The sequence below is a fragment of the Bufo gargarizans genome, chromosome 5 (genome assembly GCF_014858855.1).
Source record: "Bufo gargarizans isolate SCDJY-AF-19 chromosome 5, ASM1485885v1, whole genome shotgun sequence".
In the NCBI taxonomy this organism is placed as follows: Eukaryota; Metazoa; Chordata; class Amphibia; order Anura; family Bufonidae; genus Bufo; species Bufo gargarizans.
In genome coordinates this window covers 79,916,340-79,942,474 of record NC_058084.1, presented here as the reverse complement: position 1 = coordinate 79,942,474, position 26,135 = coordinate 79,916,340, and positions in this window count along the sequence as shown.

The window sequence follows — 26,135 nt, the reverse complement described above, 5'->3', positions numbered from 1 at the left end:
TCTTCATAACATTCTGGAGTATATGCAAATTGCTATTATAAAAACTTAAGCAGCAACTTTTCCAATTTCCAATATTTATGTAATTCTCAAAACTTTTGGCCACGACTCTAGAAATTACTTCCTCATAGAAACTGATTAAATTAGTTTGACATGACCGATCCCTTACGAAGCCATGCTGATATGGCGTTATTTGCTTATTTCCGTTAAGATGCTCTAACATAGCATCAGAATATTCAGCCTCGCCTCTGAGTGCTCGAATGGCTCATTTGCATATGAATAAAAATGCTAATTTATCTGCAGCCGTTAAGACTAAAGAAAGGTCAAGTTTTAATCAGCATGATAAGCCCTACCAGCCAGTATGTCTGGTTTAATAGGGTTGAACCTGGTGACAGAGCCGCTTTAAGGGATAGGGTACAGGTGGTTAGGATAGACAACTCTATTTCAGCACCTATCACTTTAAATGTTGGGGTTCTGTAGAGTTCAGTATTGAGTCCACTCCTGTGCTCCCTGTACACCTATGATTGTGGTGGAATGTGTGATTAGAATACTGTGATTAAGTTTGCAGATTACACCATAGTAATAATGTTCATTAAGGGAGATGATGAGAGGGCATAAAGAGAGGAGGTGCAACATCTGGTGGTTGTGTTCTTAATAATCTGACTCAACCAAAGAGTTGATTGTTGATTTCAGGAAAGGATAGATCTTATTCTCCGCTTTATATAGATGGGGTTGAGGTTGAAAGGGCACCCAGTTTTACGTTTCTAGGCATGCGTATCGCAGAAGATCTTAAGTGGTTGATGGTTCATCTTTATTTAGGAAGCAGAGGCTTTATTTTTTGAGATCTTTGAAGAAGGCTCAATTATGTAGAGAAATACTGGTTGGTTTATATCGTAGCACCATTGAGAGTATAGCGACTAATTGCATTTCCGTTTGGTAAGGCAAATATTCCACATCTGACCACAGAGGGTTGTTAAATCTGCTCAGTGGATTATTGGCATGGAATTGCCCTCATGTGAAAGCATCTATTTGTCACACTGTTTGAGTCAGGCGAGAAGAATTTTGGAAGATGATTCTCACCCAGGTCACAAGCTTTACTCTCTACTACCATTGGGGAGACGGTATAGGAACACATGTTGAAATAAGAGGAGGTTGAAGAATCAGTGTTGATCTTAAACTTAGAGATGCCTATTTATATATTTATTTGTATATATAATACATTGTACCGTATGTTGGCGTAATTGACGGTAACTGTGTGCATTGTACTTGTACTTGTTCTTGTACTTGTTCAATGACAATAAAATTGAATCTAATCTACTATGTATACTGGGCTATGTTTGTGAACTGACGGGGACCAGAGAGGTTAAGTTGGCAATTCAGCGTATCCTATATCAGGCTAGGAAGCGGATAGCATCCCGTTGGATTGTTCCCGATCCTCCAGAGGTACAGGAATTGGTGGGGGCAATACACACCCTGGTGCAACTTGAGGGTTATGTTTATCAAAAAAGAGGGAACAACAACAAATTTTACAAAATCTGGTGTGCCAGGATTGATCATTTTCACATCATAATTTAGTGTTTTAGTTTAAGAATAGACTATGGCGGTCACCTGTAACTGGCAGGCTAGGGTATACCAAAAGAGTAGAGTACGTTTGTTTTGGAGTGCATGTATAAAGAATGGTGGTCGACCTATAGCCTAACACCTACATCTCATGTAATACCCGTGGAGTGATATATTTTATTAAATGTCCCTGTCTTAAAATATATGTGGGCCGAACTAAACGAGAACTAAGAATTAGGATAGGGGAACATCTTAACAATATAAAGAAGAAGTATGACGGTCATCCCCTGTCCCGTCATTACGCCCAATATCATGCAGGGAACTTTACTGGTTCTTTCTTTGGGGGTATTGAGAAAGTTAAAATAAATACGAGAGGTGGAGACATTATTAAACAGATGTCGAGATGTGAAAGCAAATGGATATTTAGATTGAATACTCTAGTACCAAATGGCCTAAATCGGGAGATGGAATTATTCGCATTTTTAACAACCATCATTGGAAAACCTATGGAACTTTGACTATTGTCTGCTGCAAATAAGCGTATGTTACCATTTATCCATGTAGGACTTTATGCAGGAAACCTTATAAGGTAAACTATAGCAGTTGCCATGGGGACCGAGCACCTATTTAAATCCAGGGAACAAACATAGCAATTATCCCTGACGAAGAAGCCCGTAGGCTTCGAAACGCGTAGGATCGCTTTTTGGTCTCTGGATCGCTCCGTAGGTGTGTCGTGACGTCACGCTACACGCTCCGGAACCTCGTACCAACACAAGCTCCCTCGCGCGCATGCCAGCCACCGTCCGGGGCGGCATACGCGCTCTGAGGTTGAGCAAGAAGCACTGCAAGCTACCTTTACCTTATTGCTGGACCGGATACCCGTTGTATATCCTACCTGACTGAGTCATTGTCCTACCGGAATAAGGTAATTGCGAACTAGCATAAAAAATTAACAAATCACTTATTCCTCTTTTTCCAGCGCTGGTACCATACATCAGTTTGTTTATCTTTGTATAGCCTAACACCTGTTGTGGACTATTTCCAAGATGGACTGCACCTGGACTACGGAGCTGGGGAGGGGGGGGAGGGTTGGGAAGGGTTCTCTGTTGTGTTATTTGTGTTGCAATGCACAAAAAATAAATCTTAAATAAAAAGATTTGATAAAAAAAATATATTAAATCTAATCTAATGTAGCTATGGTAAACACATGGTTGAAAGTGTTAACAAACAGTGTGTTTGAAAACACACTAAGCTGTCACATTTTTTGAACTTTTTAAATTTAAAAAACTTTCCAAAAATTGTCCCTTATTGGTGGCAGATGGTGTTTAAACACACACAGCGTGATTGGAAAAAAAAACAATGGCTTGTTGTGAACAAGTGGTCAAAAAATGATGTCTTAACAGGAGCAGATGCTTCATACACATGGTAGTTTTAAAAGAAGCAGTCACTTCTTCTGAACAAGTGTCCAAAAATTATGCCATAACCCCTTAAGGACCTTTTCACCTTGAGGACCAGGCCGTTTTTGGGAAATTTGACATGTGCCACTTTATGTGGTAATAACTTTGGAACGCTTTTACTTATCCAAACCATTCTGAGACTGTTTTCTCGCCATACATTGTACTTCAAGATAGTGGAACATTTAAGTCAATATAATTCACCTTTCATAGTTTTTTTTTAAAGAAAATTTGGAAAGATTTGTAATTATCAATATTTGAATTTCTCAAAATTTGCTTTTAAGGCAGAAAGTGATACATCATAAAAGGGTTATTACTTGATATTTTCTATATGTCCACTTTCACGTTTGCATCATTTTGTAAATTTTAGAAGCAAATTTTTTAATAAAAAAAAAAAATCCGAAACCCATTTTTAAAAGACCAGTTCAGTTATGAAGTCACTTTGTGGGGCTTACACCACTCAAGTTATTCAAAACTGACTTTACAAACTTTGTTAACCTTTTTCCACAAGAATTAAAGGAAAAAGATGGAAAAATTTGTGGCACACCAGAGTCAATTAATGCTTTTTAATTGATAGACGTTTTACATCATTTCATATATGTATAGTAAATAGTACATCCGAATTGGAGCATATAATTTTAAAGTCGTATAGTTTGTCCCAACGTTTCGGCCATATGACTGGCCTTTTACAAGGGATCTATAAGAAATTATGCAAATAGAGATCACTTGTAAATTCATATGATTGAATAAAAAATGAAAATCATAAATGGATAAAAATATGAGGGTAAGATCTATATGTCATAAGAGAGAAAAGAAAAACACAAGAAAAAACAATATTATGAGTAATAACCTTCCAATTATAATTCAAAAGAGCGTTTCTACAGGGAGGAACAAAAATACCAAACTTCAAAAAAGCTAAATTTAGCTAACTAAGAGAGGCCATAGGCCTAACTAAATGGGATAAAGTCCTCACAAATAAAAATACAGCCACAAAATGGGATATCTTTAAAAGCATCCTAAAATCTCATTGTGACAGGTACATACCGTGTGGGAATAAAAAGTTAAGGAACAAAAAGAAACCAATGTGGATCAACAGAACTGTAAAGAAAGCAATAAATGACAAAAAGAAAGCATATAAAACAGGAGGGTAGCACGGAAGCACTGAAAAACTATAAGGAAAAAATAGAACATGTAAAAAACAAATAAAAGCGGACAAACTAGAGACCGAGAGATTCATTGCCAAAGAGAGCAAAATTAACCCTAAAATGTTCTTCAATTATATAAATGTTAAAAAGTATAAATCTGAAGGACACCTTCAGATTTATACTTTTTAACATTTATATAATTGAAGAACATTTTAGGGTTAATTTTGCTCTCTTTGGCAATGAATCTCTCGGTCTCTAGTTTGGCCGCTTTTATTTGTTTTTTACATGTTCTATTTTTCCCTTTAACCACCTCAGCCCCCCTAGCTTAAACACCCTTAATTACCAGACCACTTTTTACAATTTTGCACTACACACACCTGTCATGTTTCCTGAGGTTCTACAATGCCCAGACAGTAGAAAAACCCCACAAATGACCCCATTTCGGAAAGTAGACACCCTAAGGTATTCGCTGATGGGCATAGTGAGTTCATAGAACTTTTTATTTTTTGTCACAAGTTAGCGGAAAATGATGATTTTTTTTTTCCCTTACAAAGTCTCATATTCCACTAACTTGTGACAAAAAATAAAAAATTCCATGAACTCACTATGCCCATCACAAAATACGTTGGGGTGTCTTCTTTCCAAAATGGGGTCACTTGTGGGGTAGTTATGCTGCCCTGGCTTTTTAGGGGCCCTAATGTGTGAGAATTAGTTTGAAATTAAAATGTGTAAAAAATGCCCTGTGAAATCCTAAAGGTGCTCTTTGGAATGTGGGCCCCTTTGCCCACCTAGGCTGCAAAAAAGTGTCACACATGTGGTATCGCCGTACTCAGGAGAAGTTGGGGAATGTGTTTTGGGGTGTAATTTTACATATACCCATGCTGGGTGAGAGAAATATCTCGGCAAAAGACAACTTTTCCCATTTTTTTATACAAAGTTGGCATCTGACCAAGATATTTATCTCACCCAGCATGGGTATATGTAAAAATACACCCCAAAACACATACCGCTAATTTGTGCCAAAAAAATGTCTAAATGGAGCCTTACAGGGGGGTGTAAGGCTCCATTCAGACGTCCTTATGTGTTTTATGGATCCACGGATCCATGGATCGGATCCGCAAAACACATACGGATGTCTGAATGGAGCCTTACAGGGGGGTTATCAATGACAGGGGGGTGATCAGGGAGTCTATATGGGGTGATCACCCCCCTGTCATTGATAACCCCCCTGTAAGGCTCCATTCAGACATCCGTATGTGTTTTGCGGATCCGATCCATGGATCCAAGGATCCATAAAACACATAAGGACGTCTGAATGGAGCCTTACAGGGGGGTGATCAATGACAGGGGGGTGATCAGGAAGTCTATATGGGGTGATCACCCCCCTGTCATTGATCACCCCCCTGTAAGGCTCCATTCAGACGTCCGTATGTGTTTTGCGGATCCGATCCATGGATTCGTGGATCCGTAAAACACATACGGACGTATGAATGGAGCCTTACAGGGGGGTGATCAATGACAGGGGGGTGATCAATGACAGGGGGTGATCAGGGAGTGTATATGGGGTGATCACCCCCCTGTCATTGATCACCCCCCTGTAAGGCTCCATTCAGACATCCGTATGTGTTTTGCGGATCCGATCCATGGATCCGTGGATCCATAAAACACATATTGACGTCTGAATGGAGCCTTACAGGGGGGTGATCAATGACAGGGGGGTGATCAGGGAGTGTATATGGGGTGATCACCCCCCTGTCATTGATCACCCCCCTGTAAGGCTCCATTCAGACGTCCGTATGTGTTTTGCAGATCCAATCCATGGATCCGTAAAACACATAAGGACGTCTGAATGGAGCCTTACAGGGGGGTGATCATCCCATATAGACTCCCTGATCACCCCCCTGTGAGGCTCCATTCAGACATCTGTATGTGTTTTCCAGATCCAATCCATGGATCCGTGGTTCTGTAAAACACATACGGACGTCTGAATGGAGCCTTACAGGGGGGTGATCATCCCATATAGACTACCTGATCACCCCCCTGTAAGGCTCCATTCAGACGTCCGTATGTGTTTTCCGGATCCGATCCATGGATCGGATCCGAAAAACACATACGGACGTCTGAATGGAGCCTTACAGGGGGGTGATCAGGGAGTGTATATGGGGTGATCACCCCCCTGTCATTGATCACCCCCCTGTAAGGCTCCATTCAGACGTCTGTATGTGTTTTGCGGATCCGATCCATGGATCCATAAAACACATACGGACGTCTGAATGGAGCCTTACAGGGGGGTGATCAATGACAGGGGGTGATCAAGGAGTCTATATGGGGTGATCACCCCCCTGTCATTGATCACCCCCCTGTAAGGCTCCATTCAGACATCCGTATGTGTTTTGCGGATCCGATCCATGGATCCGTGGATCCGTAAAACACATACGGACGTCTGAATGGAGCCTAACAGGGGGGTGATCAATGACAGGGGGGTGATCAATGACAGGGGGGTGATCAGGGAGTCTATATGGGGTGATCAGGGGTTAATAAGGGGTTAATAAGTGACAGGGGGGGTGTAGTGTAGTGTGGTGCTTGGTGCTACTTTACTGAGCTGCCTGTGTCCTCTGGTGGTCGATCCAAGCAAAAGAGACCACCAGAGGACCAGGTAGCAGGTATATTAGACGCTGTTATCAAAACAGCGTCTAATATACCTGTTAGGGGTTAAAAAAATCGCATCTACAGCCTGCCAGCGAACGATCGCCGCTGGCAGGCTGTAGATCCACTCTCTTACCTTCCGATCCTGTGAACGGAAGTCACTCTGCCTGGGACAGCCGCCTCCGGTCCGCGATCCTGCGTTAGGCGGCCCGGAGGCGGTTAAAGAGTAATGAGGGGGGAGTCGCAGAGAGCGACGAGGAGAAAGCAAAGCTGTTAAATATTTTTTTCTCCAATGTATTCACTGAGGAAAATAAACTGTCAGATGAATTGCTGAATGTTGAAATAAATTCCCCATTAAAAGTGTCCTGTCTGGGGGGGGCGGAGCAGCGCTTGATCCGGATGGACGTGTGAAGCGCTGCTTTCCTGTCTGCATATCCCTCTTAGCACTGTTTAATTAGCCTACTGCCGACTGAAATGGTGAAGATCGGGGGCCAAAAGCCCACAGACCAGCCTGGAGGTAACCGCTCCCAAATTCAAACTGGGGATATAGAAAAATTTATGAAAAAAGCCTCCGCTACACAAGGGAGCCGTGAGACCAAGATGGCGCCCGGCACCCCGCGCTCCGGACACAAGCAGCTTGCCGCATGCAGCAGTGAGAAGGTAGGAGACGAACTCACTGAGACGGAAAGCATGCCGATCACTAGAGCATTCTTAAAAGAGGCTCTGATAGAGGCTCTGGGCCCTATCAGTGTGGACATTTCCTCCATAAAAGAGGATCTGAGGCACATAGGAAGGAGAGTGGAGAGCTTAGAGGAGGCGCAGGCCACAATCCTCCAACACCAGAGTGAAGTGTCCTCCAGCATGTCTCTTGCGCAGTGCCATATCAACGCCCTATATACTGCCATGGAGGACCAAGAAAATAGGAGCAGGCAAAATAACCTGCGCTTTAGAGGAATACCGGAGACTATTCCAGCTGTGGACATTCCTGAAACAATTACTCAGATTTGCCTCAAGATTCTAGGCTCTGACTCAACGCACGAGGTCCTGCTTGAATGTGCACACAGAGCCCTCAGGCCCAAACCGCAGGCGAACGAGCCGCCTAGGGATGTCATATGTAAATTTTTACACTTCCCTGTGAAAGAGGCCATTTTGGCAGGAGCCAGGAACTCCAACTCCGTAGAATGGGACAACAACAGCATCGCCATTTATCAAGATCTGTCGCAATCGACCCTCAAGAAGCGTAAAGCTTTGAAACCCCTTACCGACTGGCTAAGGCAACGGAGAATCCTCTACAGATGGACTTTTCCCTTCGGATTATCCTTCCTCCATGAAGGCCGCCGCATCCACGTTTCTTCGTTTGCAGACCTGGATAAAACCTATGACCTCCTTCAGCTACCTCCGTTGCCTATTGCAAACTGGGACATGGTCCAAAACCTCAACTCTCTTCCTGATTTACCCAGGACAATCCCCTGGGAGCCCCAACGCACACCAAAGCCTCAAAGAAGCAGCAGAAGAAGAGACTCCTTTTCCACCCCAAAACGCCTTGCATTGGCGGACAAGTAGCTGACTTCACCTTCTCACCCCCAGCTCTGGGTGAACAAGAAAAAATGTCTGATGGACGTTACTAAAGTTATGCCTTTGATAAGTATCTGAATTATTGACTATCAGCTATGTGCTGGGGGGGCAGCTGGGCTCGCCTTATATTCGGGCCTTGCTCCTCTCCTAGCATTGGACGTAGAGACAGCAGGGACCTCTCTCTTGAGACTTCCCATCTGTTTTGAAGCCAGTCTAGTCATGATCTGATTAAATGACCTAATTGTTGTTAAGCTGATTTTTCATATTCTACCGGCCCCACTGCACTGATGGGGTTAGGTGTAGTACTATTGCTTACTGACATATTTTTGGGGCGGTACTACTACACGCTTCCCCTGAGGGTTGATGATGGAGGTACCCTAACTCCGTCACTCTGCCCTTAATTGCAGTAAGGTAAACGTCCATCTATATGTTATCTCATTTACCAAGATGTTCCCCACCCTTTCTTCCATCGTTAGGACTGTAACAACCACCAAGCTGCAGTACCTTTGCTGCCATAGAGGGTAGTGCTTCTGGGTGTAATACCCTTTACCCCCCTACTTCATACTATCCCGGATAAGCAGGGTTATACCACCATGCTGTATCTGGATGTTATTCATTCATGTTCTGCCTTTACTTACCTATTTCTTTTTCTTGGTTTCTGTTCTATTTGTTTACGTTCTGACAGGTACTCAAGGGAAATTCTAGCATCCTTTCTAATCCGAAACAGTGAAGCCCCTTCTGGATCCGCTCGTGGCCGCACTCTCCCCCTCACGATGTGTCTGGTTTGTCAAAACTCTTTTTGCAGCGTCCTTTGTAGCCTTTGGGCTTCTCACTTTATCAAAAAAGTATGGCAGATTTTAAATTAGCCTCATACAATGTCAAGGGGCTGAGATCCCCTTCTAAGAGATGCCAGATCCTATCTCTCCTGCACAGAGAAAACTGTTCAGTGATCTTTCTTCAGGAGACGCATTTCAAACACAATAATTACCCCAATCTCTCCCACTCCAGGTATCCCTGCTGGTACCATTGTGGGGCTGGGGGTGCGGCCTCGAGGGGAGTTAGTATAGGCTTCCGCAGAGGCCTACCCTTTCAATATAAGTCACATACCCAGGATCCAGAGGGCCGGTATTTGATCCTTAAGGGTCAGGTGGGACTATCCATGTTCACATTTGTGAACATTTATGCCCCAAATACTGACCAACTTAGCTGGCTCATTGATATTTTCTCCATGATTGAGCAATATAGGGAGGGCTTCCTAATTGTCGCAGGAGACTTTAATGTTGCCTTCAATCCTTTAATAGACACATCATCTAAAAAATCACCCTTCTCTGCTAAGACCCTTAGACTGCTGCACACGAAGCTGCACAACCTGGGAATTATAGACGTGTGGCGGTGTCTCAACCCAAACGTAATTGACTATTCTTTTTACTCTTCTGCGAATAACTCCTATAGCAGAATTGACTACATTTTAGTCCCGAAGGAGAAACTACAATCCTGCTCCCTACCCAAAATAGGAGACATCACTCTATCAGACCACTCCCCAATTTTTTGTAATATATCCCCGGGGAAAGGAAACGCCAGACAACCAAATTGGAGATTCAATGAATCTTTATTGAATAACTCCAAACACACAGCCCAGATTACCTCTTACTTAGAAGAATATTTCTTAACCAATAATACCCCAGAAATAGCCCCCCAAGTTATCTGGGATGCGCATAAAGCGTATATACGAGGCAGACTGATCAGTCTCTGCTCTTTTCTAAAGAAAGAGTCGGAGAAAAAACTTAACACCTTGCTTTCACAAATTCATCAAATAGAAAAAGCACATAAGCAATCTCTAATGGCACAGAAATTATCGGAACTTTCTTCTCTTAGAACTCAACTGAAAAATCTTCTGAATGAGCGCTCAGCTAAATTCTTTCTGTCCGCTCAACAGAAAATTTATGCCCATGGAAACAAAGCTTCCAAATATGTCATGAGTCGAATCAAACAGAGACGAAACTCCCGCTATGTTCAGTCCATTAAGTCCTCCCAGGGGGGCCTTCTATTTAAGGCGGAAGAAATTGCTGAACAATTTAGACTATTTTACCAATCTCTATATAATCTCCGTGCCCCAGATCTTCCTAATCCTTCCCTAGATAAGGAAAGTAATATCAGTTCCTTCTTAGAGACCCTTAACCTTCCCACATTAAACTTGGCACAACAAGAATCCCTGTCCACACCGTTCACTATCCTGGAACTAACTGCCGCGATTAAATCTACCCCTAGAGGTAAATGCCCCGGCCCAGATGGTCTCCCCATAACTTATTATTCGGCCTTTCAAAGTATCCTGCTACCCCACCTACTCCCTATTTGCAACTTATCACTGTCCAATCACCCACTCTCTTCCGACATGAACAAAGCAGTCATTACAATAATCCCTAAAGAGGGTAAAGACCCCACGCTCTGTCCCAGCTACCATCCTATTTCTCTACTTAATGTAGACCTTAAACTTCTAGCCAAAATGCTTGCCACTAGGCTACAAAATCTTCTCCCGGAATTAATTAACCCTGATCAGGTCGGGTTTGTCAGAGGAAGGGAGGGTAAGGACAATACCACTAAAATCCTAGATGCCCTGTTTTATGCTAAACATAAATCCTCTCCATTGGTCCTTCTTGGCACGGACGCCGAGAAGGCATTTGATAGAGTTGACTGGACCTATATTAGACTAGTCCTGGCTAAATTTAAAATTCCAGAGCAGTATATCAATTCTATGTTCTCTATGTACACCTGCTCCTCGGCGTCCGTGTCAGTGAATGGTCTTCTTTCCTCCCTCTTTCCTATTAAAAACGGAACGAGGCAGGGATGCCCCCTCTCCCCACTCATTTTTGTCCTTGTAATGGAATCCCTTCTTCAAGCCCTCAGACAGGACAGTGAAATTAGAGGTCTGAAAGTGGGGAGCCGTGAATTTAAACTGGCGGCCTTTGCCGATGACCTTCTGATTGTCACCACTAACCCACAGAAGTCCATGCCCAAGATTCTCTCAACACTCAACCTTTTCGGCTCCCTTTCCAATTTTAAGGTCAACCCCTCTAAATCCCAGGTCTTACATATAGGCCTCTCCCCTGCCACTATCGCCTCCCTCCAAATTAACTCGCCTTTCAATTGGCAGACCCAACAATTAACCTACCTAGGGATCAAGCTATCCCCCCACCTGCCCGATCTATTTCATTTGAACTACAAACCCCTTCTAGTCTCCATGACAACTCAGATGGACTCCCTAGACTCTCCCTACCTCTCATGGTTCGGTAGAAAGAACATCTTCATGTCACTGATCATGCCAAAACTTACATATATGATGCAGGTTCTCCCTATTGATATTCCCGGGTCATACTTTGCATCCTTAAACAAACACATCCGTAAGTTCATTTGGCAAGCAAAAAGCCCTCGTATATCTTTTGACATCTTGACCAAATCTAGGAATAGAGGAGGTATTGGCCTCCCTGATCCAAAATCATATATGCTTGCTATCCAGCTTTCTAGAGCCATTGATTGGATCAGAGAACCCTCCTATAAATCCTGGCTATCATTGGAGACTGCTCTCCTTCCCTCCTCTCCTAGGGCCCTCTTGCTGGCCGACAGACCACCCCCGACCCTAAGCTCAATACCTAACCCTCTTATACGCAATACCCTAAAGACCTGGGGGGGTTTCTCGGCCAGCTTTGGGGCTCCGACGCCTTTTGCCTCACTGCTGCATGTAAAAGACTTAGTTGATTTGGCCCCTAAAGAGCTGAAAGAAAGCTGCCCGCAATGTATCAGGAGATTAGAGATCCCCATTACCCAGTTTTTAGACTCAGACTGCTGTTTACTCCCTGACTCGGAGATATGCACAATTCTGGGGACACAGATCCACAACCCCACCTTGCTACGCTTTATTAAAACGGAGCTACTTAGTAAGACAAAAAGCCCCCCCCCCCCACCAGAAGATTCAAACTGGTTTGTGGAAATGATAAATAATAAAAGATACCCGCCTAAAGCTATCTCCAGGATATATAAGCACTTGAAGTCCCCTGCCTCTTTTATTAAACCAGCAGTAGTGGGCAAGTGGGAAAAAGATCTTCAGAGGTCCCTAACACCTCAAGAAACCTCTAAAATGCTGATTCTTCCACACAAGATATCTAGATGCATACGCATCCAAGAAAATAGCTATAAGATCCTTATGCAATGGTATAGGACCCCAGACAAAACCTACAGATATAACAAAACAGCCAGTGATCTATGCTGGAGATGTCTCGGCGTTAAGGGAACCTTTATACATGTATGGTGGGCATGCGCCTTGATTAACCCATGGTGGCACAACATAACCCAACTATGTAACCAGATTTGTCAGTCATCTCTCACCTGCTCTCCTGAATTGGTCTTATTGTCACTCGGAATGGAAGGCCTGGGCCCATATAAAAAAGCTCTTTTTACCCTCCTGTTAGCAGCGGCTAGATTACTGTTACCAACCCTTTGGTTATCATCAGATATCCCTAGTATTGAACATTGGTCCAATAAAGTTGATCAGATATATAGGCTGGAGGAGATTTCACACTGGGAATCGCATTCTAGACCCTCTTTCATTAAAACATGGCTACCTTGGAAGCAATACAGAAATTTCCCTTAGACTTCGAGCTTAATAGCACTCTTCTATTGCCCTATCTCTCCCGTCCCTCTACAGAGTGCGCCTATTTACCCATTTTAACTTATCCACCCCCCCCCCTCCTCCCAATTACTAGCTCTCACTATAGACACCCATCCTATCAACTCATGAGACTGGATTTATAATGTCATCTTAGTAAGGTTTACATGACTCATTATTCTTTTGCCAATACCTGTCTTGTTGGGCTTAACCGCCCTTGTGTTAATTGTAATTGTGACATTTCGGAATATGTGATTTTCGCCTCTATTTTTGTCACATGATTTGTTGTATACTTTACTCATTGGAAATATCTTTGCAATGGAAAATTGAAAACAATAAAAAACTTTCAATTGAAAAAAAAAAAAGTGTCCTGTCTGACCCAGGAAGAAGTACAACAGCGACTTAAAAATATTAAAATAGTCAAATCGCCAGGACCAGTTGGCATACACCCCCGTATCCTAAGGGAATTAAGTAATGTCATAGCCAGACCCTTATTTCTGATATTTGCAGATTCTATACTGACAGGGAATGTCCCACAGGATTAGCGCATGGCAAATGTGGTGCCAATATTCAAAAAGGGTGCAAAAACAGAGCCTGGAAACTATAGGCCAGTAAGTTTAACATCTGTTGTGGGTAAACTGTTTGAAGGTTTTCTGAGAGATGCTATGTTAGAGCATCTTAACGGAAATAAGCAAATAACGCCATATCAGCATGGCTTCGTAAGGGATCGGTCATGTCAAACTAATTTAATCAGTTTCTATGAGGAAGTAATTTCTAGAGTCGTGGCCAAAAGTTTTGAGAATTACATAAATATTGGAAATTGGAAAAGTTGCTGCTTAAGTTTTTATAATAGCAATTTGCATATACTCCAGAATGTTATGAAGAGTGATCAGATGAATTGCATAGTCCTTCTTTGTCATAAAAAATTAACTTATTCCCAAAAAAAAACTATCACTGCATTTCATTGCTGTCATTAAAGGCCCTGCTGAGATTATTTCAGTAATCGTCTTGTTAACTCAGGTGAGAATGTTGACGAGCACAAGGCTGGAGATTATTATGTCAGGCTGATTGGGTTAAAATGGCAGACTTGACCTGTTAAAAGGAGGGTGATGCTTGAAATCATTGTTCTTCCGTTGTTAACCATGGTGACCTGCAAAGAAACGCGTGCAGCCATCATTGCGTTGCATAAAAATGGCTTCACAGGCAAGGATATTGTGGCTACTAAGATTGCACCTCAATCAACAATTTATAGAATCATCAAGAACTTCAAGGAAAGAGGTTCAATTCTTGTTAAGAAGGCTTAAGGGCATCCAAGAAAGTCCAGCAAGCGCCAGGATCGTCTCCTAAAGAGGATTCAGCTGTGGGATCGGAGTGCCACCAGTGCAGAGCTTGCTCAGGAATGGCAGCAGGCAGGTGTGAGCGCATCTGCACGCACAGTGAGGCGAAGACTTTTGGAAGATGGCCTGGTGTCAAGAAGGGCAGCAAAGAAGCCACTTCTCTCCAAAAAAAACATCAGGGACAGATTGATCTTCTGCAGAAAATATGCTGAATGGACTGCTGAGGACTGGGGCAAAGTCATATTCTCCGATGAAGCCTCTTTCCGATTGTTTGGGGCATCAGGAAAAAGGCTTGTCCGGAGAAGAAAAGGGGAGCACTACCATCAGTCCTGTGTCATGCCAACAGTAAAGCATCCTGAGACCATTCATGTGTGGGGTTGCTTCTTATCCAAGGGAGTGGGCTCACTCACAATTTTTCCCAAAAACACAGCCATGAATTAAGAATGGTACCAAAACACCCTCCAACAGCAACTTCTTCCAACAATCCAACAACAGTTTGGTGAAAAACAATGCATTTTCCAGCACAATGGAGCACCGTGCCATAAGGCAAAAGTGATAACTAAGTGGCTCGGGGACCAAAACATTGACATTTTGGGTCCATGGCCTGGAAACTCCCCAGATCTTAATCCCATTGAGAACTTGTGGTCAATCCTCAAGAGGCTGGGGGACAAACAAAAACCCACTAATTCTGACAAACTCCAAGAAGTGATTATGAAAGAATGGGTTGCTATCAGTCAGGAATTGGCCCAGAAGTTGATTGAGAGCATGCCCAGTCGAATTGCAGAGGTCCTGAAAAAGAAGGGCCAACACTGCAAATGCTGACTCTTTGCATAAATGTCATGTAATTGTCGATAAAAGCCTTTGAAACGTATGAAGTGCGTGTAATTATATTTCACTGCATCACAGAAACAACTGAAACAAAGATCTAAAAGCAGTTTAGCAGCAAACTTTGTGAAAACTAATATTTGTGTCATTCTCAAAACTTTTGGCCACGACTGTAGACTTGACAGCGGCTAATCAATGGATGTCGTGTATCTGGACTTCTCCAAAGCATTTGACACTGTACCACATAAAAAGTTAGTATATAAAATGAGAATGCTCGGACTGGGAGAATATGTCTGTATGTGGGTAATTAACTGTCTCAATGGTAGAAAACAGAGGGTGGTTATTAACGGTACATACTCAGATTGGGTCACTGTCACTAATGGAGTACCTTCGGGGTCAGTATTGGGCCCTATTCTCTTCAATATATTTATTAATGATCTTGTAGAAGGCTTGCATAGTAAAATATCAATTTTCGCAGATGACACTAAACTGTGTAAAGTAATTAACACTGATGAGGACAGTATACTACTACAGAGGGATCTGGATAGATTGCAGGCTTGGGCAGATAAGTGGCAGATGAGGTTTAAAGGGCTTCTGTCACCTCACTAAAGTCATTTTTTTGGGGGGGCTAGTTAAATTCCTTATACTGCGATATAGGAAAATATAATGGTCTTACTTACTTTTCTTCAGCAGTTTCTTCTAAAAACGAACTTTCATATGATGTAAATTAGGTCTCTACCAGCAAGTAGGGCGTCTACTTGCTGGTAGCCGCTACAAAAAAACGCCCCCTCGTCCTGTTGATTGACAGGGCCAGCCGCGATCTCCTCCTCCGGCCGGCCCTGTCAGCATTTCAAAAATCACGCGCCTGTGTTCATTCGTCTCTGAGATTCGGCTCTGAGATGAGGAGGCTCGCCTCCTCAGCACTCCCTCATGACGTCTTCTCTTTCGGTGAAGATGACGTCTTCTCTTTCGGTGATGTCATCGGCGCAGGCGCACTGAGGGAGTGCTGAGGAGGCGAGCCTCATTATCTCAGAGCGCCTGCGCCGAATGAACACAGGCGTGCGATTTTTGAAATGCTGACAGGGCCGGCCGGAGGAGGAGATCGCGGCTGGCCCTGTCAATCAACAGGACGAGGGGGCGTTTTTTTACGGCGGCTACCAGCAAGTAGACGCCCTACTTGCTGGTAGAGACCTCATTTACATATTATAAAAGTTTGTTTTTAGAAGAAACTGCTGAAAGAAAGTAAGTAAGACCATTATATTTTCATAAATCGCAGTATAAGGAATTTAATTAGCCCCCCCCCCCCAAAAAAAAAATGATTTTAGTGGGGTGACAGAAGCCCTTTAACACTGACAAATGTAAAGTTATGCACATGGGAAGGAATAATGCAAGTCACCCGTACATACTAAATGGTAAAACACTCGGTAACACTGACATGGAAAAGGATCTAGGAATTTTAATAAAAAGCAAACTAAGCTGCAAAAACCAGTGTCAGGCAGCTGCTGCCAAGGCCAATAAGATAATGGGTTGCATCAAAAGGGGCATAGTCCTACCACTTTACAAATCATTAGTCAGACCACACATGGAGTACAGTGTACAGTTCTGGGCTCCAGTGAACAAGGCAGACATAGCAGAGCTGGAGAGGGTCCAGAGGAGGGCAACTAAAGTAATAACTGGAATGGGGCAACAACAGTACCCTGAAACATTATCAAAATTAGGGTTATTCACTTTAGAAAAAAGGCGACTGAGGGGAGATCTAATTACTATGTATAAATATATCAGGGGTCAGTACAGAGATCTATCCCATCATCTGTTTATCCCCAGGACTGTGACTGTGACGAGGGGACATCCTCTGCGTCTAGAGGAAAGAAGGTTTGTACACAAACATAGAAGAGACTATGGAACTCTCTGCCTGAGGAGGTGGTGATGGTGAGTACAATAAAGGAATTCAAGAGGGGCCTGGATGTATTTCTGGAGTGTAATAATATTACAGGCTATAGCTACTAGAGAGGGGTCGTTGATCCAGGGAGTTATTCTGATTGCCTGATTGGAGTCAGGAAGGATTTTTTTATTCCCCTAAAGTGAGAAAAATTGGCTTCTACCTCACAGTTTTTTTTTTTTGCCTTCTTCTGGATCAATTTGCAGGATGACAGGCCGAACTGGATAGACAAATGTCTTTTTTCGGCCTTATGTACTATGTTACTATGAGTATCATCTATATGTAAAGTCACAGTTAGGCAATAAGATGCAGAATATGAGGGGTGGTAGAATCACTATGTATCATCATCATTGACATAAATCATTAAGAACCGTAGAATACATACATACAAGCAAGTAAATATAACCATATACCCCTTAGTATGCTGTCTGATATATTAGAAGGTACCTAGTGCGATAAAATATCCTGTCGTATATAGCAATATGTCCAGAATGAGAAGAGGGAGAGAAACCAGCGATTACCTGTCGTTTGTATGCAGAGGACCTATGCCGGATGTGTGCACGAGCGTAGGCGCGCTCGGGTTTATAAAGGAGACCCCAGAAGACAATCTAGTGATAAACATTTGCTCTGTGATTCTCTCACCAGCCCAAATTTCGGTCTTACAAAAGGGCCTATCATTTTGCCCCACTACTCCACTTAATACTTTCCTTTTGGAACAAGAACTACAACGGTTCTACCGAACCATTAGATTAAAAACACACTTTGGCCAAGGTGGCCAACCTAATGAGACACATGGTGGAAATATGAATGATGCCCTGACATTACAAACATTAGGTCTTAGAAACAAAAGTTCTTATATGCCCCCTAAATTATATCATCCGGTGGAGACCTATATTTCAATTACGAAACAAAGTATACAACAGACCCTGGACTCATACACCAGAGGCGAATACAAACATTCATCTAATTTGACAGTAGAGGAACAGAGAGCCATTAAAGAACTACAAACAAATAAAAAAAAATCATGATTAAACCAGCAGATAAGGGCGGTGCCATAGTGGTTATGGACAAATTAATGTATATCACAGATATCTCCAACCAATTAAGTGATCGAGACACATATGAACCCCTTACAACTGATCCAACCTCAAATATTGCTAAAAAAATCAAAACCATACTTTAGTACTACCGAGAACAGGAGATAATTGATGACAAGACCGTCACTTTTTTGACCAAACAACATCCAATCACGCCAGTTTTTTATACCCTTCCAAAAATCCATAAAAATCTCACCAACCCACCAGGCAGACCCATAATTGCTTCAACAGACTCCATATTATCACCATTGTCCATTTATTTGGACAAGATTCTGACCCCACTTATCAAGAAATCACGCTCCTTTTTACTAGATACTCAGGATTTTATCACTAAACTAAGCCAGAATACACCAACATTGAATTCTATACTGATAACCATGGATGTTAACAGTTTGTATACGTCTATAGAACATAAGAAAGGTATCGAAGCTACAGCGAATATACTTGCAAAACAATCAACACTTAACAGCCAACAACAAGCATTTTGCCTATCTCTACTCTCTGCAGTATTACAAGAGAATTTCTTTCTCTTTGGTGATACATTCTACATTCAGAAACGGGGAACCGCGATGGGGGCCAATGTGGCCCCCCCATATGCAAATGCATACATGATCCATTTTGAAAAGACATACGTGTACCCACATTCTCTCTTTCAACAATATGCCCAGGTATGGTTACGCTTCATTGATGATATATTTTGTCTCTGGAGTGGACCTATATCCAGCGCAGAATCCTTTCACCAATACCTCAATAACATATACCCTGAACTGAACTTTACCATGCAAATTGACAACAATAAGATTAGCTTTTTGGATACACTATTACTGAAAGACGAAGTTGGTAATATAGCCTTTGATCTATATGGTAAACCGACTGATAGAAACAGCCTTCTATTATATACCAGCAACCACCCAAAAGCTACTAAGAGATCACTACCACGCTCCCAGTTCACACGGGTAGAACTCATTGTCAAGAGATTAGGAGAAATGACCAAAAAAATTGTCGAGAGAGGTTACCCCGACCATTCTTTCACACGGAAACCAAAACCCTCACATATGACCAACCCGCAGTCACAATCTTCCAAGCGCATACCAAGTATACTCACATACCATCCTCTTACACCGAAAATGCAATATATACTTAAACAACACTGGCATATACTTACAAAAGCTTATCCAGGGATATCAGAGTTCCAAACTCCACCATTAACCTGCTACAAACGCACCAAAAACATAAGGGATGGGTTGGTCCGAGCAGACATCGGACCCCTAACGAAACTTCCACGACAGAGATTTCTAGGTACCCCACAATCAGGCACTTTCCCCTGCCTTCATTGTGCGCAGTACTCCAGTGTGATTAAAGAGAACACGGTGACCCACCCACATTCAGGTAAACGTTACACGAATAATGGCTTCTTCACGTGCGACTCCACAAACGTGGTGTATCTGATTAAATGCCCCTGTGGACTGTGTTATGTGAGTGAAACTACCCAACACATTAGAGACAGGATCTCGAAACACAAGTCCACTATTAGAACAAACCAATTACTTTTACCCATCCCTGCCCACTTCAAGGAACGGAACCACCAAATTTCATCCTTAAGATTCCAGGTACTAGAACAGATAAAAACCCCACGGAGGGGTGGAAATCAGACATTATTCTCAAAACAGAGAGAATCATACTGGATACACCACCTGGATATATTGAGCCCTAGAGGATTGAACCGGGAATGCGACTTTTTCTTTAACATATAATGGACTTAATGCTAATGTTGTTGAATTAGATGTATCTATCCCTTTAATGATGATTATCATATGTCTCTCCTCACAGATTCGATAATGCGGATTTTAGAACTAGAACATATGGGTGAGACAACTTCCCCCTCCCCTTTCCTCCTCCTTCCCAACCCCGTTCCCCCCCTCCTTTTCCCTGACTAACCCTTCCCCCTCCCCTTTCCATTCCCTCCCCCCTCATCCATATAGCCCAGTTACCACTCAAATGTATTATTATGTGACTACTATAGAACGTTGGTATTCATCATCCACTCAGATGACAATATATGATTAGAGAATTATGTATACACATCTTATCAATTATCAGTTGTCTTCCTGTCACGGAAGGTGTTACAGAAAACTAGAAGACACAAATGAAGATCCGACTAACTTGATCCAAAACTAAGGAACCAAAGGGTAAGCCCTGTAACAGCCCTAGCTCTCTCCCTTACTGCTCAGCCTATGCAAAAATCTCTATGGTAGATAATTGCATACCCTCGTTCCTCGACTGTATGACACCTGAACACCCTATAATAGTGAGGGGACACGACCACCGGCTCCCTACACTTAATACGGAGGGAGTCAGGGTCACCTAGGTTCAAGCAAACAGGAAAACACAAATAAATGAACAGACTTATCTGTAGAAGCATCAGTTGTACCATCCAGCATGCACACACTCCAGGAAGTTGTATAAACCGCAAAGTGATGCAGTATGGGAGGGGATTTAAAGGGATGCAATCAGTGCAACTATATGCCAGCTGAGAGAGAGAAACGAGATGACAAAACGAAAGCAAAACAAAAGAACCTCAAGCAGGAGGTTCTGAAGAACGTCTGTCAGAGCTTCTCAGATGTCTGGCGGTGACAGTACCCCTCCATCTACGAGTGGACTCCTCACACTACGAGCCCACCTTCTCAGGATGGGACCTATGGAAAGCCCTGATGAGACGAGTGGCCTTAACCACTTCAACCCCGCTAGCTAAAACCCCCTTAATGACCAGGCCACTTTTTACACTTCTGCACTACACTACTTTCACCGTTTATTGCTCGGTCATGCAACTTACCACCCAAATGAATTTTACCTCCTTTTCTTCTCACTAATAGAACTTTCATTTGGTGGTATTTCATTGCTGCTGACATTTTAACTTTTTTTGTTATTAATCGAAATTTAACGATTTTTTTGCAAAAAAATTACATTTTTCACTTTAAGTTGTAAAATTTTGCAAAAAAAAACTACATCCATATATACATTTTTCGCTAAATTTATTGTTCTACATGTCTTTGATAAAAAAAATGTTTAGGTAAAAAAAAATGGTTTGGTTAAAAGTTATAGCGTTTACAAACTATGGTACAAAAATGTGAATTTCCGCTTTTTGAAACAGCTCTGACTTTCTGAGCACCTGTCATGTTTCCTGGGGTTCTACAATGCCCAGACAGTACAAACACCCCACAAATGACCCCATTTCGGAAAGTAGACACCCTAAGGTATTCACTGATGGGCATAGTGAGTTCATAGAACTTTTTATTTTTTGTCACAAGTTAGCGGAAACCGATGATTTTTTCTTTTTTTTCTTACAAAGTCTCATATTCCACTAACTTGTGACAAAAAATAAAAAATTCTAGGAACTCGCCATGCCCCTCACGGAATACCCTCAGGTGTCTTCTTTCTAAAATGGGGTCACTTGTGGGGTAGTTATACTGCCCTGGCATTTTAGGGGTCCATATGCGTGAGAAGTAGTTTGCAATCAAAATCTGTAAAAAATGACCGGTGAAATCCGAAAGGTGCTCTTTGGAATGTGTGCCCCTTTGCCCACCTAGGCTGCAAAAAAGTGTCACACATCTGGTATCGCCGTACTCAGGAGAAGTTGGGGAATGTGTTTTGGGGTGTCATTTTACATATACCCATGCTGGGTGAGATAAATATCTTGGTCAAATGCCAACTTTGTATAAAAAAATGGGAAATGTTGTCTTTTGCCAAGATATTTCTCTCACCCAGCATGGGTATATGTAAAATGACATGCTAAAACACAGGCTGGAGATCCAAGTCTGAGGAAGATCAAGACGGTAGGCAACAGGATTGATGACGGACAAGATTTTGTAAGGCCCAATAAACTTAGGACCCAACTTCCAGGAGGGAACCTTCAATTTGATATTCTTAGTAGACAACCACACCAGATCACCAACATTCAGGTCCGGACCAGGCACACGTCTCTTATCCGCCACACGCTTATATCTCTCACTCATGCTCTTTAGATTATCCTGAATCTTTTGCCAAATAGATGACAAAGACTAGGCGAATCTCTCCTCATCAGGTAAACCAGAAGACCCCTTTCCAGAGAATGTCCCAAACTGCGAATGAAACCCATATGCACCAAAAAATGGTGACTTATCAGAGGACTCCTGACGACAGTTATTTAAAGCAAACTCAGCAAGGGAGAGAAAAGAACACCAATCCTCCTGATTCTCCACCACAAAACAGTGCAGATATGTCTCCAGATTCTGATTGACGCGCACCGTCTGGCCATTTGACTGTGGGTGGAAAGAGAAGAGAATGACAACCGAACCCCCAAGCGAGAACAGAAAGCCTTCCAGAATCTGGAAACAAGCTGCGTGCCCCTATCAGAGACTATGTCTGAAGGAATACCATGCAATTTGACAATGTGATCAATAAATGCCTGCGCCAGCGTCTTAGCATTGGGCAACCCAGGAAAAGGAATGAAATGCGCCATTTTGCTAAAACGGTCCACCACCACCAGAATCACAGTCTTCCCCGAGGAACGAGACAGGTCTGTAATGAAGTCCATGGACAGATGTGTCTAAGGACGGGAAGGAATGGGTAACGGGAGGAGAGGACCTGATGGCCGTGAACGAGGGACTTTGGCACGAGCGCAGGTCTCGCAGGCTGCCACAAAACCCTCAACCGACTTACGAAGCGCCAGCCACCAGAATCTGAGGGATGAGATACACTGTGGCTCTACCCCCCGGGTGCCCAGCAAGGACAGTATCGTGGTGCTCCTTAAAAACCTTGTGTCTTAAAGCGAGAGGCACAAACAACCTCCCAGGAGGACAAAGATCAGGAGCCTCTGACTGGGCTGCCTGAACCTCTGCCTCCAATTCAGGACAAAGAGCAGAGACCACCACACCTTCAGCCAAAATGGGACCCGGGTCTTCAAAATTCCCACCTCCCGGAAAACAACGTGACAGGGCATCCGCCTTCACATTCTTAACCCCAGGGCGGAACATGACAACAAAATTAAACCTTGAAAAAGAACAAAGACCATCTGGCCTGTCTCGGGTTCAGACGCTTGGCTGACTCCAAGTAGGCCAGATTCTTATGGTCGGTAAACACGGTAATAGGGTGTCTGGCTCCCTCTAGTCAATGGCGCCATTCCTCAAAAGCTAACTTGATGGCCAACAACTCCCCATCTCCCAAATCGTAAATTATCTCTGCGGAGCAGAGTTTCTTCGAGAAAAAGGCACACGGTCGCCATTTAGCAGGAGAGGGACCCTGAGACAAGACCGCACCCACACCCACCTCAGAAGCATCCACCTCAACTATGAAGGGCAGAGAGATATCAGGTTGTACCAAGATGGGAGCGAAAGCAAAACTCTCCTTGATACTAGAAAAGGCCTTACGCGCCTCTACCGACCAGGAGGAAAAATCTACCCCCTTTCTAGTCATATCAGTGAGTGGTTTAACAACAGAGGAATAATTCAAAATAAACTTCCTGTAATAATTGGCAAAACCCAAAAAACGAATCAGGGCCTTCTGATTCTCAGGAAGCTCCTACTCAAGCACAGTGCGGACCTTCCCGGGGTCCATGCGAAAACCAGAAGCGGAGAGAAGAAACCCCAGAAATTTAAATTCTGGAACCGCAAACACACATTTTTCCAGTTTAGCGTACAATTTATTCTCCCGCAGGATGAGCAAGACCTGACGTAGGTGGTCCTTATGAGTTTTGAAATCAGGAGAAAAAATCAAAATGTCATCTAGATACACTAGTACAAATTTCCCCACCGGCAGCAAAAAGGCCCAAGACTGAGCGTTATCCCTGAGCAGCGAGATGATGATCTCCACCCTCTGCTCCTCATCACCAGAGGAATGGTGAAGTAGGCGAAAATGGAGTTTGCAAGCCTCTCTAAAACGAACAAAATTCTCACTACCCCCGGAGAACGTATCCGGGAGCGAGATCTTAGGCTCAGAACAAACTCCATGAACGCAAGCTGAACTAGTCACCTGAAACTGAGATACAGTTTTACGGAGATCTGCTACCTCCAATGAAAGACCCTGCATGTGTTCAGTCAAAAGTGAAACCGGATCCATGCTTGAGATGGTTTTGGCGGTTTATAATGTCACAGAAGGTGTTACAGAAAACTAGAAGACACAAATGAAGATCCGACTGACTTGATCCAAAACTAAGGAACCAAAGGGTAAGCCCTGTAACAGCCCTAGCTCTCTCCCTTACTGCTCAGCCTATGCAAAAATCTCTATGGTAGATAATTGCATACCCTCGTTCCTTGACTGTATGACACCTGAACACCCTATAATAGTGAGGGGACACGACCACCGGCTCCCTACACTTAATACGGAGGGAGTCAGGGTCACCTAGGATCAAGCAAACAGGAAAACACAAATAAATGAACAGACTTATCTGTAGAAGCATCAGTTGTAGCACCCAGCATGCACACACTCCAGGAAGTTGTATAAACCGCTAAGTGATGCAGTATGGGAGGGGATTTAAAGGGATGCAATCAGTGCAACTAGCTGACAGCTGAGAGAGAGAAACGAGATGACAAAACGAAAGCAAAACAAAAGAACCTCAAGCAGGAGGTTCTGAAGAACGTCTGTCAGAGCTACTCAGATGTCTGGCGGTGACACTTCTATAAGTGTTCTATGTGCGGTTTTAGCGAGGATTTCTCGTTATTAATGCACCGCCAGTCCTGTTAGATAGTTTACACATTAAGGGCAACCTTCATGCCCTCTTTTGCCCTAATACACCATTGCGCATGCGCCAAAGAGCGTGACGTCATCACGGACTCACGCAGCCACCCTGGAGCTGATACATTCCGGTCTCCTTTATAAACCCGAGCGTGCCGACGCTCGTGCACACATCCGGCATAGGTCCTCTGCATACAAACTACAGGTAATCGCTGGTCTCTCTCCCTCTTCTCATTCTGGACATATTGCTATATACAATAGGATATTTTATCGCACTAGGTACCTTCTAATATATCAGACAGCATACTAAGGGGTATATGGTTATATTTACTTGCTTGTATGTATGTATTCTTCGGTTCTTAATGATTTATGTCAATGATGATGATACATAGCGATTCTACCACCCCTCATATGCTGCATGTCATTGCCTAACTGTGACTTTACACATAGATGGTACTCATAATATTGTTTTTTCTTGTGTTTTTCTTTTCTCTCTTCTGACATATATATCTGACCCTCATATTTTTATCCATTTATGATTTACATTTTTTTATTCAATCATTATATGAATTTACAAGTGATCTCTATTTGCATAATTTCTTATAGATCCCTTGAAAAAGGCCAGTCATATGGCCGAAACGTTGGGACAAACTGTACGACTTTAAAATGATATGCTCCAATCCGGATGTACTATTTACTATACATATATGAAATTATGTAAAACGTCTATCAATTAAAAAGCATTAATTGACTCTGGTGTGCCACAATTTTTTCCACTTTGATACGAGACGATTCATCGTCCTCCGTGGGCACCCAATACCATATAGGGTGTGCGGATCTCATCATCCCCCTACTTTAAAGGAAAAAGATGACATTTTTCATTTTAATTAAAATTTGAACTATTTTTTTTTCCTGTAACGCATCAAGGGTTAACAGCCAACGAAAACTCAATGTTTATTACCCTGATTCTGCATTTTACAGAAACACCCCATATGTGGTCGTAAACTGCTTTATGGGCACACAGCAGGCTGCAGAAGGAAAGGAGCGCCATTTGGATTTTAGAGGGCTGATTTTACTAGGATAATTTTAAGTTTCCATGTTACATTTAAAGACCCCCTGATGCACCCTTTAAGTAGAAACTCCCAAAAATGTACTCCATTTTGGAAAATACAGGACAAGGTAACAGTTTTAT